Source organism: Zonotrichia albicollis, chromosome 3 (genome assembly GCF_047830755.1).
Source record: "Zonotrichia albicollis isolate bZonAlb1 chromosome 3, bZonAlb1.hap1, whole genome shotgun sequence".
Classification (NCBI taxonomy): Eukaryota; Metazoa; Chordata; class Aves; order Passeriformes; family Passerellidae; genus Zonotrichia; species Zonotrichia albicollis.
The window spans coordinates 44,711,040-44,723,369 of record NC_133821.1 but is presented as its reverse complement, the minus strand read 5'-3'; the positions used below and the strand labels follow the sequence as shown (position 1 = coordinate 44,723,369).

Sequence of the window (12,330 nt, the reverse complement as noted above, 5' to 3'; positions counted from 1 at the left end):
TTGCTACAGTTACTCACTATTTAAGAATGTGAGAACAAGAGTTTCTGGAACAAAGCCCACAGGTTTTAGTGCCATCTTACCCTTCATTTGTGCAGATTATTACTTTATAATCAAGAGGCAATTGGCTCCAAAATGCCAACCCATACAGAACTTTAAGCTTGTAATAAACAGAACCATCTAGACTGGGACAAGAAAGAGGAGCTCAAACTAAAAAAATGCTGACAAGCCAACAGGCTTGCCACATGTGGCAGTGCAGTAATGTGTTATTTATTTACTTTAATTTTATTTTAAAATTAAAATGTCATCTAACCTTAAAAAACTAATCCCAATCTTGAATCATAAAATCGTTTAGGTTGGAGAAGACTTTGAAGTTCACGGAGTCCAAATGCAAGTCTAACATTGCCAAATCCATCACTAAGCTGTGTCCCTAAGCACCACACCTACACTTTTTAAAATATCTCCAGGGATGGTGACTCCACCACTTGCCCCAGTATCCTGTTCCAATGCTTGGCCAGTATTTCCATGAAGAAATTTTTCCTAATATCCAGGATAAACCTCCCCTCGTGCGACTTGAAGCCATTTCCTTTCATCCTGTCACTTGTTCCCTGGGAGAAGCAGCCAATTCCCACCTGGCTCCAGCCTCCTTTCAGGGAGGTGCAGAGAGTGACAAGAGCCTGGGCCTTCTTTTCTGCAGGCTAAACATCCCCAGCTCCCTCAGCTGCTCTTCCTCAGACTTGTTCTCCAGACCCTTCACCAGCTCCACTGCCCTTCTCTGGAACCTCTCCAGCACCTCAATGTCCTTCTTGCAGGGAGGGCCCAGAACTGGACACAGCACTCGAGGTGAGGCCTCACCAGTGCAGGGGGACAATCCCTGCCCTGCTCCTGCTGGCCACGCTATTGCTGACACAGGCCAGGATGCCACCAGCATTCTTGTCCCACTGGGCACACCCTGGCTCATGTTCAGGTCCTTTTCCATTGGGCAGCTTTCCAGACTCTCTGCCCCAGCCTGGTACTCTGGATGGAGTTGTTGTGACCCAAGTGTGGGACCATCTTAATCTGTATGTATGCATACATACAGATTAATGTGTATATTGTATACATATGATATGTAATATGTATATTATATACATATATATATATATAGTCAGCCAAATATATATTTAGGCAAGTAATAAAAATGCATTAACAAAGTTACTTCTACCTATTTTGCTTATTTCTGAAGTGGAGATTACAAAGCAACAGATGGCAGCATATAATACTTGTAGATCCCATCCTTTTATTTTTTAATAAGCCCTGTGCACATTTCCATTCATACACAGCTCTAAACAATCCCTTGAGGAAAGGAAATGAAGGCACCATTGACACACAGAAGTACAGCCAAGGTCAAAGCTTTTGATTTTCACTGGAGTCCAGGCTCTTCCTTCTGTATTTACTGCAGTTACCACTTCTCACACTGAACTTGAAACACAGGTCTGAAAAGACCAATAAATGTGTAGTTTTGTCAGTTCAGAAAGACCAAACAAGCCAATGTAGAGAAAGAGCACATTTTCTCTGGTGACACTAAGTAATAACCAGTGCTGAGTTAGAATGCTCTGCAATAAAAGTGGGCACCCAGCAAATTAAGACTTTAGGAGTTAAATGTCAGAGTTCTCTTTCTGAGGGCTCTGCAGTACCCCACAGCTCAGTATTCATTTTGAAGACAACAATTAAAGATTTGAAACTTTCTTTGATAGCTGCAGAAAAAATAATTTAAAGGCTGGTAAGGATTTAAAAGTGAAAATATCCAGAAAATGCAAGCTGATCTCTACTAGAGAAGTTAAAACCTGGAATGCAGCTATGCTAAAAGAAATAAGGATAAATGTTTTGCCCAGAGGATGATAAATGTGGGAGACATTAGCAATGTTGAGCATCAGATTGCATAGAAAGAAATAAAAACCTGTCTCCATTTGAAGCTGTCATTTAAAACACTGCATTCCAGTTCAGCCACTTTGTTACAAATTGAAGACAGTTGCATGAAAATCACCCAGGAAATAATGAATTATCCAGGAACAGGAATAGAGACATCTTACAGGAAAATAATTCGCAAGTTCAAGGTATATAGTGTCAAGGTAAAAATAGCTACAGAGTCATGATAACACTTTGGAAGTGTCTGAGGATGTAACTCTTAGGGATGGAAGGTGAAGGACTTGGAGCACAAGAAGAGGTGCCACCTGAGCAATGTGGCTGACAGGGTGACCAGCACGACCCATTCCTTGCAGCAAGGGAGGTGTCTATAGGAGAACAGTGCTGTGGTTTGCCAGGTGCCAATGGACAGGACACCTGAAACTGACTGTGTAATTTTGTAACAAAGCACCAAAATATTAACTGTGAGGAAGCCTTATGCTGCAACAAGGGGAAGTGGATGGCTGGATGGATCCCCTGTTCTTTTCTGTCTGCAGTCTTCAGTGTTAGACTGAATTGTAAAATTCTCTAGCCATCTTTCCCTCAAGTAGGTTGTGAATATAAAATCAGAGTCTAATAGTCCTTTAAATACTCCTTGCCTTTTACTTAAGCAAGATCATTATAAAGGGAAAATATCCATATGCTCTAATTAGCTGAAACTGCTCTCAGGCAAAAGCGTTGAGTTCCTTGATGTTATTCTCTACTATACTGACTTTAGCTGCCTACAGAACCCCTTGGGGGCCAGTTCAACGCCTGGTCCCACACCCAGGTGCTTCTGTGCAGTGCATTTGAATGATCTGTCAGTGCTCATGCAGGGTATCCACACGCACTTTTCTTCTCTCAGCTTAAATACTGTCTGTTCACAGACAAAGAAGGACTATCAGAGTATCCAGTTTACACATTGGCAAAAACACAACTGCTCATTTTTTCTAACATTTACAAATCACAGCTGAACTACACACATATAACTGTTCGCAGAAGCCTTGTAGCTGTCTTTGCAGAGGTAATATATTCCATCTTTTAACCTCCAAAGACTTATTTTTTCTCAGTACTATTTTGAACTGCTCTCATGGGAGGCCACCTACCCACAGCACCTGTTTCCTTTTGGTTAAGGGTTAGGAAGGATGGTCCTTCATAAAACTCTGATCTTCATCCCAGAAACGACAGCATCTCAGTGCAAATCTCCATCACTTATTCTGCAAGCAGAATGAGTTCTCTATAAGAAAGAAATAACATAGAAAAAAAATAACATTTCTCTAAGAAATAACACAGTTATTTCTTCTATTCCTATAAGAGTTTTACAACCTTTATGCCATCATAACTGCCCTGGAAGCCACACTCTCTCTTTAAAGTTTGTTGCAAATGAGTGGTCTGGGCTGCTTGTGGAATTACTGGCAAAGGTATGAGCAAAAGCAAGATAAATATATATCTTATAACTGTAAATGTATCATATAAATTTGCAAAAGCACAATGAAGTTTGATGGCAAGGTTCACTACCACTGTTACTCAGATAAATCACACAAAGGAAAAGCACATTAGAACCAATCTAGAATGATTTATTTGTAGACTGGGGATCCAAAAGTGTAAAGCTGGAGAAGGGCAAGGGTGCCAAAGGACAAAGGAGCCCCTTTTATTGTTGCAGGATGTTCAGAGCAGACCCCCTTGCCAAACTTAGTCAGACTTGATTGATGGTTTATATCCAAGGAATGTAGCACCACCTAATCATTGACTAATTTAACATTTACAAAATGATCCAAGAGAATTTGCTGTAAGCACAACAATAACTTAATTGCAAATCTAATCTAACTGTGAATGTGGGACGGGAACACTCCTCGTATGTTTGCTGTACCACATGCCAATCGATTCACACGTGCACACACAGATACAGAGACGGATGTACAAAGAAAAATTCAGGATGTACCTGTGAAAAATGCCCCAGGAGTTCAGGGAAGTACTCACAGCAGATGCCTCTGCATCTCTCAGCAGCTGAGCCTTGAGGAGAGGGGGTATCAGCCCAGGCTCTGTCATCAATGGTCCTCTGAGTTGCTGAGCTCCAGAGATGTCCCACTCAGAGGGAGCTGTGCTGCAGCCCAGGGGATGCCAGCAGGTCTCACTTAGTGCCACTCTTTACAGGGTTGAAGATGATTGACTCAGGTCATCTGTAAATTTCCACTGTGGCCACAGTCCAGGCCAGTAGACTGGAATTTTACTTGAGAAGTCTAATAATAATATTATTCCACTTAGGCTGTTACTCAGACAAAAATAAGTTTTCAAGGTTATTTGTTCGAAAACAGGAGCTCATTAGGCAACAGAAGTTCTGGGAGCAGACAGTTTTTCTGATAAGCTCCGGGAGAGCTGACTGTCCATGAGCCAGTAAGCAAGGCTGAGGCCTAAGGAGTGTCCCTGAGATCATGAAGAAGCCAGAGGGGGGTAAGGGGCCACATCTTGCATCACCACCATGCTACATCCTCAGGAATTATCAGAGGTTGAAGGGCAAGGAGCTCCTGATAAGGTGAGAGGAAATGGTGCAGTGGTGGAGCTTTTTTCCTCCCTCCTGTTCCTGTGAAGAAAGTGGGATAAAAGAGCACACCATTCAGCTGTCTTTGTTCTGTGTGGATATTTTGTGCAGCAGAATTTCTGCAGAGTTTTGGGGGTGAGAGCAGTTTCAAATGGTGCTCTCAAAGACTGTACCCTGACAAGGTATTCCTGTGCTGAAATAAAGGGGATGAGCAACACTTCCAAGCTGATCCCTCTGTGTCTCCCATGTATTCAACAGCCCCTGGCTGACCTTGGCACAGTCCAGCTGCAATTGAATTTAGATCTGTCTGTAGCATGGACAAAGGCAAGGTGTCTTCCATCTCCACATAGCAAAGATCCTAACAGATTCCTGTTGTCTGTACTGTTGGAATGGGGCGCATTTTTCAAAATCTTCTGCTCACAAATGCATCTCATCTAGGAGGTTTTCTGAGAATTGCCACAAGATTAACCAACTATTAAATTTTGCTCATTCTGCAGAAAGCAGAAGTGTAACTTTCAGACCACTGCCTTGCCTCACTACTGAGTTTAGTCCTAAACTGAGCAGACAGTGCATGGAGCATTTACTGTGAGGATGGAAAGAACAAAACCACAGGATGTAATGCAGAGACAGCAAATTCCCCTTGTTTCATAAAACTGGCAGCTCAGCAGCATGAAGGGCCAGTAACTGAAATCTGAGAAATCCCAAAGAACTAAATGGTCCTACAAAGTGAGACCTGCAGTGCAGCACTTTTTTACCATGCTCTTGAGATACCTGCAACACACCAGGTAACTCTGCAAGGCCTGTGTTGAGCCCTGCATTTGTTTGTGCCAGGACAGTCTTGCTTACCAACAGAGAGAAAATTCCCTCCCTCTTTGGTGAATTTCTGGGTTATCATCAAGGTGTTTAACCAAGGTGAGAGCCAGTTATTTAATGCTTTACTTGAATAGTAACATCTTATTTATCATCTCTGAAACTGGCTCAACTCATATGAAGTAAGGAATTGAAACTTATTAACTATTTTCTCTGCAACCTGCACTATGTGTGGGGTGATAAGGGCAAAAGTCCACTGTCTGATCTTGGCCAGCCTCCTCCTGTTGCACCTCCCCTCTAGCAGAGCGTCTAAGACTGTCCTAAGGGTTTTGGATGATTTTTCTAACTCACATCAGTATTTTAGTCTTCTCCAGCAAAAAAGGCTCCCAAGGTGTGCCAGACAAACTTTTTTACAGATGTTTTTGAAATAAAAATCCAGGTAACACAGCACATCAGCAGATCCCAAGTCTGCCGTGTGCCGACTCTTGCCTGAACAAGAGCCTCCACGTGAGCAGCAGCCCCATGGCATGGGCAGGACAGCCTGATGGCAGATAATACCTGACCACATTGTTAAAGCTCTTTACTCCTTAATCACTTCTGGGACAGCAGATAAACACTTTCCCAACAGCACTTCCAGCGAGCCAACAGAACCTTGGTGCTTGCAGAGTGCAGCCGACTGCTCCTCGCCTCTGAACGGTGCCCAAACCTGCACTTACAGCTCACAGGGGCAAGGAGAGATAAGGGCAAAACGAGATAAAGCACATTGGTGCTGTGCTGTGGGTGGGTGAGGGGTTAGGTTGGGGGCAGAGGCCAAAGGTTGGGCTCTGAGGTGTTCTGCTGTGCCAGGAGGTGGCTGAGGCAGGTGCGCTGGTTTGCAGGAGCAGAAGGTGTCAGTACTCAGATCTCAGGCTCTAGGGAAGGGGAAGGAAAGAACTAGCAGGGAATAGGCAGGCAGGAAGTGAAACAAAAATTCTACTGACCCATTTTTATGGTTTCCAAAAAGGTATTCTGGTAATAATTACCAGTGCTAACAAACAGAATTTGAGATTTCCCTGCCCAGTTCAGTATTGATTTGCAAATTATTTGCAATTGAAATCTCAGTGTACATAGCCTGCATAATGCAGGCTATGTAGCCGCCCACACTGTAAATTAATCAGCTGGGGAGATTTACCGATAAAGCACACGCGAGTAACACCAGGGTGAGGTGTAATAGCTCCTTGCTAAGCCCAGAAATTGTGTCTGGGCTCCCTCTAGTGAGATGTGTTGGTTTTCTACGCTCAGAGACATCTACTAGCTGCTGAATACCTATTGATTGAAAGGCTAAATTCAGACACAAATGCTTTCAAAACAAATAAACAGGCAAAGGATCTTTGTACCTGTATGGTAACAGCTCACACCACTTCTGCTTCACAAAGCTAAGTTCTTCTTTTCAGAAGTTTCTAGAAAAGCTCAAAAGACCAAATGCAGTTTTAGTGGTGGTAAATACAGATTGAAACGAAACTGTTTCCAAACCACTTGCAAAACAAAATCAGCAGAGTTGTATGAATTCCTACTGCAGGTAAGATAAATATTTTCTAAAACGTGGAAAGGAGTGTGGTAGAGGGTTTTGCCACAAGGAATACAAAACAGCTGTCAGAAATAAGGCTGGCATACAAATCAGTTCACTTGAGAGCTTATGGAATAAGCAAATGGGTGCATCACTAACTGCACTGCTTAATTTTCTTTATGACATATGAAATGTAAGACATGGCTACTAATGTAAGCCTACAGAGGAGATTTTGCAATCCCCCCACCCCCTGCCCCAGGATTTGGCATCCTTGCACAATCACATCCCATTTGTAAAGTTTGGAAAATATTTGAATTTGTTCAAATTTTACAGCAATTAAAAAAAAAACAACCAAAAAAAAAACCAAAACAAAAAAACCAACCCCCCCCCCCCCAAGAAAAAACCCACCCTAAAATACCTACAATAGAAAACAAAATCTCATGGAGCATGCAGCTTGAGATATGGTGTTTGGTTTTTTTTTCCTAATGTCATTTCTCTACCTGCCAGTTTAATTATTTCCTTCTGGAATGAAGAATGGAAGGGACCTTTTTGTATGCAATGAGCTTAAGCTACAGAGGAATATGGAAGCCCTTGTCTTGGTTATACACTCCTGTCTAAGCACTGCTGGCTGCTACAGCAAGCTGTGGGCACCAGCAATGCTGTTCCCAGCTGCTGATATTCTCTGTCTTGTTGCCATTTTTGCTATGCTCATGAGGCTGCATTTTACTGCACCATTCAGCCACAACTACAAATTAGCTTCTGTTATGTATATTCTTCCTTTTTCAAAGTTCCTGTTTCACCAAAATATTCTTGTCTCCTAGATATGTGCCACTAACCACCTTTTACAGCCCTACCCTCTTCTGGGTGCAGCAGAGAAGTTGTTCCCTCACAGTTCCTGGCTTCACACTGCCCTGCCTCACTGAGAGTTCATTTCTGGAGTTCTCAAATCCAGATACACATTTAGGAGTGGGCAAGAGAGCAGCCATGAAGTTAATCAGAGCAGAATGAAAAGTGCTATCCCACCAGGATGAGTGAAACCTGTAAAGTTAATTTGCCCAAGTGAGGAAGAGGACGAACTGGAGTTTGCATTTGGCATTTCCGGGCATTTCCCTGCCCATCACATCTCAGGCTCATCATCCTCACAGGCTCACCAGCAGGAGTTTTGTTTGCTTGTTTTTACAAAAGATGTCAGAAGAAGGGGAAACACCTAAATGCTGTGGTAGTAGAAACCACTGCACTGTCTCCACACACCTCCCAGGCCAGTTCATCATTTAACAACACACACTCAACATTGAAATGGAATTTTTCAAAGCAATTGCTCTACCCTGTGCTACAAATCCAGAGGCAATTGAGGCTTCCCAAGAGAGTAAGAGCCCCATTGACAGCTGTGCTCAGTCACCAGCTCTACCTGCTGCCTAATTGCAAAATGCAAAATTTCCTAGATTTAGTTTAAGCTGAAATGACTAAGGCTGAATGCACAGTGATACACAACAAAATATATAGCATGTGGATTGAAGGTAATTTGCAGTACCATGATCAGCTTTCATATTAGAGGAAGAATATAATGCTGAAACCATCTGGCCTGCGGCTATGAAAACACCAAAGAGACATAAAACCGAGCTCATGGCAGCATGCCAAGGCCTTGTTAAAAAACAACACATCACTAAAACAAAGCAAGTGCTGATGTAGCACCAGCAAAGGTTCATTAATGGGCCTGGAGACAGAGTGCTCTTATATTTCATTATGTGCTTAACAGCCATACCTGCCTCTGCAGAGGAAAGGTAATTTCTAATGAACACTTTCTCATGTCCTGTAATGATTCTATACCAGTGATAAATACTAAGAGCTCTGGTTATCCTGCTTACTGTGTGTTTTTTTTACCCAACGCTCTGGAATTTTATTTATTTTTTTTTTAAATTACTAATCTGCTTTAGAGGAATACATATTAAGATGCATCAGTTGAAACTGAAACTAGGACATTTTAGCTTAAGAATAACTACAGGCTATGGATACTTAAGTACTGTGTTCTGGGTGCTGGTATATAAGATATAAAGTTATTAGAGAGCATCTAAAGGAGGGCTGTGAAGATGATGATGGGCCCAGAGGGGAAGCCATGAAAGAAGTGGCTGAGGTCTCTTGGTCTGATCAGCCAGGAGGAGTCTGAGGGAGCCCTCAGTGCAGTTATACCTTCCTTGTGAGGGAACAGGAGGGGCAGGCACTGATCTCTGCTCTGTGGTGCCCAGTGACAGGACCTGAGGGAATGGCCTGAAGCTGTGTCAGGGAGGTTTAGGTTGGGTATCAGGAAAAGGTTCTTCACGCAGAGGGTGGTTGGGCCCTGGAACAGCTCCCCAGGGAAGGGGTCGCAGCACAGCCCGTCAGAGCTCAAGAAGCATTTGGAAAATGCTCTCAGGCACATGGTGTGACTCCTGGGGTGTCCTGGGCAGGGCCAGGAGCTGGACTCGATGGCCCTTTTGGGTGCCTCCAGGCCGGGACACCCCGCGGTTCCGCGCCGAGGCGGTGGCGGCCGGAGCCGAGGGGACCCCGCCGGGACCAGCAGGTGGCACCGCCCGCTCTGCTCCGCCCCCAGCGCCAGAGCGGGGAGCGGGGATCCATTTCATGTGGGCAGCGAGGGATGGGAAATGCCCAAACAAGGGCTAAGTGGCTAAAAGGTTCTATTTTTGAAGCAGCAGCCTGCAAAGTGCTTGCTGAACAGAGGTTAACATTTGTTTCCAAATAAAAATCTGGATGCTTGTTTGGGTTTGAGGTTTCTGCTTATCAGCATTCCCAGAGACCGTGACTAATTTTCTTTTTGTGAAGATAATTAGGCCACAGACTCCTTGTTTTCTCTCTCTTGCAGGGACCGTGAAGAAGAGTGAAGGGATGAAAGTGAAAATAATAATTTCTGCCAAAAGTATGGCTGGGGATGTACACACAGCTAGACTAAACACAGCGAGGGCCACTGTCCTACCTGGCCTCTTACTTGAACAAGATTGTCTCTAGATTTCCCTCTGTCCTTGTTTCCAGTTTTTGGAAGCCATCAGGCTGTGCCCAGAACTCGCTCCTGTCTCCATCCTCCACTTGTGTTCTCTTCCAATTTATGTCCTCTTTGTGTTATCTCTGATGCCTCTGAAAGTGCCAAATGTGCAGGCAGAACACAGACCTCATGACCTCACACTTACCTGCATTTCACTGACAGGCAAGAAGGGAGAGGACATCTCCTCAGTTTGATGAGACAACATGCCACTAAGAACTCATTTTGATTCTGCACAGATGCCTTTCAAAAACTGGAAGAATAGTTTCTTGTGTGTAAACAACTGAGAAGTCCTTCTTCATGCATGGCATCTGTCTTCCTCACATCCTCCAGGTGGAGAATCTTTCAAGGACTTTGGGGTTAGAGTTGGTTGCAAAACATCTTAATAACCTCTTGATTTTTGCAATATCTGTTTTGCTGGCTATGAGATTGATTTAACACTGGTCTATGGATATAAATAAGTAGTATCTGTGTACGCTGCGATGGACAATAAATATTGACCCTGAAATATTTAAATACAGTCTAGTGAAATTAAATATTTTTATATTTCAGTTATAGTTTCTAAGGCTTCAATCTTCTTAAGATATTTGTCTCTCCATATTCACAAGGGGCAAAAGTTTTAAATTAAAAAATTCAGATTCTAGTAAGAATACACACTAATTAGCTGAGACTACAAAACCCCTGTTGGACCTGGGCTACACACAAAGGATTGAAAACACAACACACAGAGGAAGCCTTTACCTCTGATCATCAGTCTCCTAGAAACAACTGATTGCATAAAATGTCTGAAATCTCAGTTAACATGTTGTGTAATCACCTAGCATCAGGTAAGGATTCTAGACTGCATAGAAGATACCCCTAAACAAACCTTACAAATAAGGCCTTACATGAGGAGTTTCTGTCTCATCCAAATTCAAAAACTGTGGCTGTAATGTTTTCCATTTTATTCCCTCCCATTCCCCTGGGCCCTTTTGCTTTCTCCCAGGCTGAGCTAGCATCACCATTCCATGCAGCTGCATCTCTCCCTCACCCACATATTTCCTCGTGGTAGCTGGGATCAGAAGGGCAAAGGACTCTGGTGGGTATGGGGGACACAGAGGTCTCCATGGACTGTTTCTACATCCATAGTTAGAAGGGAGAACAGCAGAAACATTAATAGTGAGTGTTGTGGTGTGTTGCAATGTCCTGTTTTACCTTCTCCCTTCCCCCTCGCCCCTCGCCCCTCGCTGAGTGTGCCTTGTCAATCAGGCTAACATACCAGCAAGGCGTCATGTGATAGGTGTTCCTAGTCCCTTGAGACCCTGCCCCTTCACCTGGTTGGTGGCTCACCTGTCCCCTCCCCTTCCCCTGCCCTGAGCTTAAAATGTGAATGAGACCATGTGGCCTCCATTCTGTTAGCAGCAGTGGCCCGGTGCAGACATCTCTGTACCCATGGAATAAACATCTGGCAACCTTCTAGCAGAATCCACTCCCTTTCTCTCCACCATCGCCAGAAGCTCTCTCTCCTGAGGTAAACGGAGTCCTGACAGCCTGGATTTGCCCCGCTGCACTCTCCAGCAGCCAAGGTATCTCTGGGGTAAAACACCGCAGTGCTGCCTTTGGCCCAGTAGCGAGGGTCAGAACTGGCCCAGGCACCATCTAACTGGTTATATTGGGATTCCTATTCCAATAAGTGAGCATGTTGTTACAGACTTCAGCTTCAATCACGGAGCAGCTCCAGGAATGTTGCTCTGCGGATCCTGCTGCCTTAAAAACCTGCTGGAGGCACTTTGGGATTTCGTCCAGGATTCCACCAAACTCCTGGCCAAGCAGCAATACCTTGGATCTGCATGCAAATCGAAAACATAGTTAAAAAAAAAAGAAACTGAACTTACCTTAAGTCCACTGGAAGCTATAATTGCTAACAACTGCATTTTCCTTACGGACACCAGAGATTTATGTTGACTTACATGTCCAGGAAATGAGTCATCCACTGGTGGATCTGGGACAAATTCCCATTCTAGGTGGAACCAAAAAAAGTCATAGCCATGACACTCACAGCTGCAACCTCTTGTCCAAGGTCAATTGGATCCAGCTCCTCCCCAAAACCTGTTAGAAGTGGGGCAAAGTGCCAGAAAGCTTTGAGAGAACTGATTGCTCCTCCCAGGGCTACCAAAGTGAGAGCAAGCGGGGAAGAATCAATCACCTAGAGGGGATGGCAAGAATCACTCAGATAACCTGCTTTTTAACCTGCTTTCCTGTTTTTCCAGGGTCACTCATTCTGTGCAGTGCAGCAGAACCAATTACACAACGTTGGGTTTCAAACCTTTAATTACTGTGGCTGCTTCTGCCTCCATTCTGCTGGAGGGAGACATCCCTGCCATGGAGCTCTGGTGCCCGTGACAGCCACAGCACATGCCATGCTGCTCAAATCCTGGCCCATCACTAAATTTCAGTGTCACCCTTCCTGGCAGTAATTACACCTCACTGTTAAAAAGGAATCAT

At 44.0% G+C, this 12,330-nt stretch overlaps 1 long non-coding RNA gene across 3 annotated transcripts; it reads right to left on the bottom strand.

Moving 5' to 3' along the window:
• Positions 1 to 1,208: 1,208 nt before the first annotated feature.
• LOC141728517 (uncharacterized) lies at positions 1,209 to 12,080 on the bottom strand. 3 transcript variants are annotated; one of them, XR_012579527.1, is made up of 4 exons: positions 11,721 to 12,080; positions 6,646 to 6,708; positions 3,863 to 4,501; positions 1,209 to 3,157 (listed from the first exon to the last, which is right to left on the bottom strand). It is a non-coding gene; the product is annotated as an uncharacterized LOC141728517 (long non-coding RNA). The 3 variants fall into 3 exon arrangements; XR_012579528.1 differs by lacking the exon at positions 1,209 to 3,157 and having other exon boundaries at positions 3,239 to 4,501; positions 6,646 to 6,717; XR_012579526.1 differs by lacking the exon at positions 1,209 to 3,157 and having other exon boundaries at positions 3,239 to 4,501.
• Between the last annotated feature and the right edge of the window lie 250 nt (positions 12,081 to 12,330).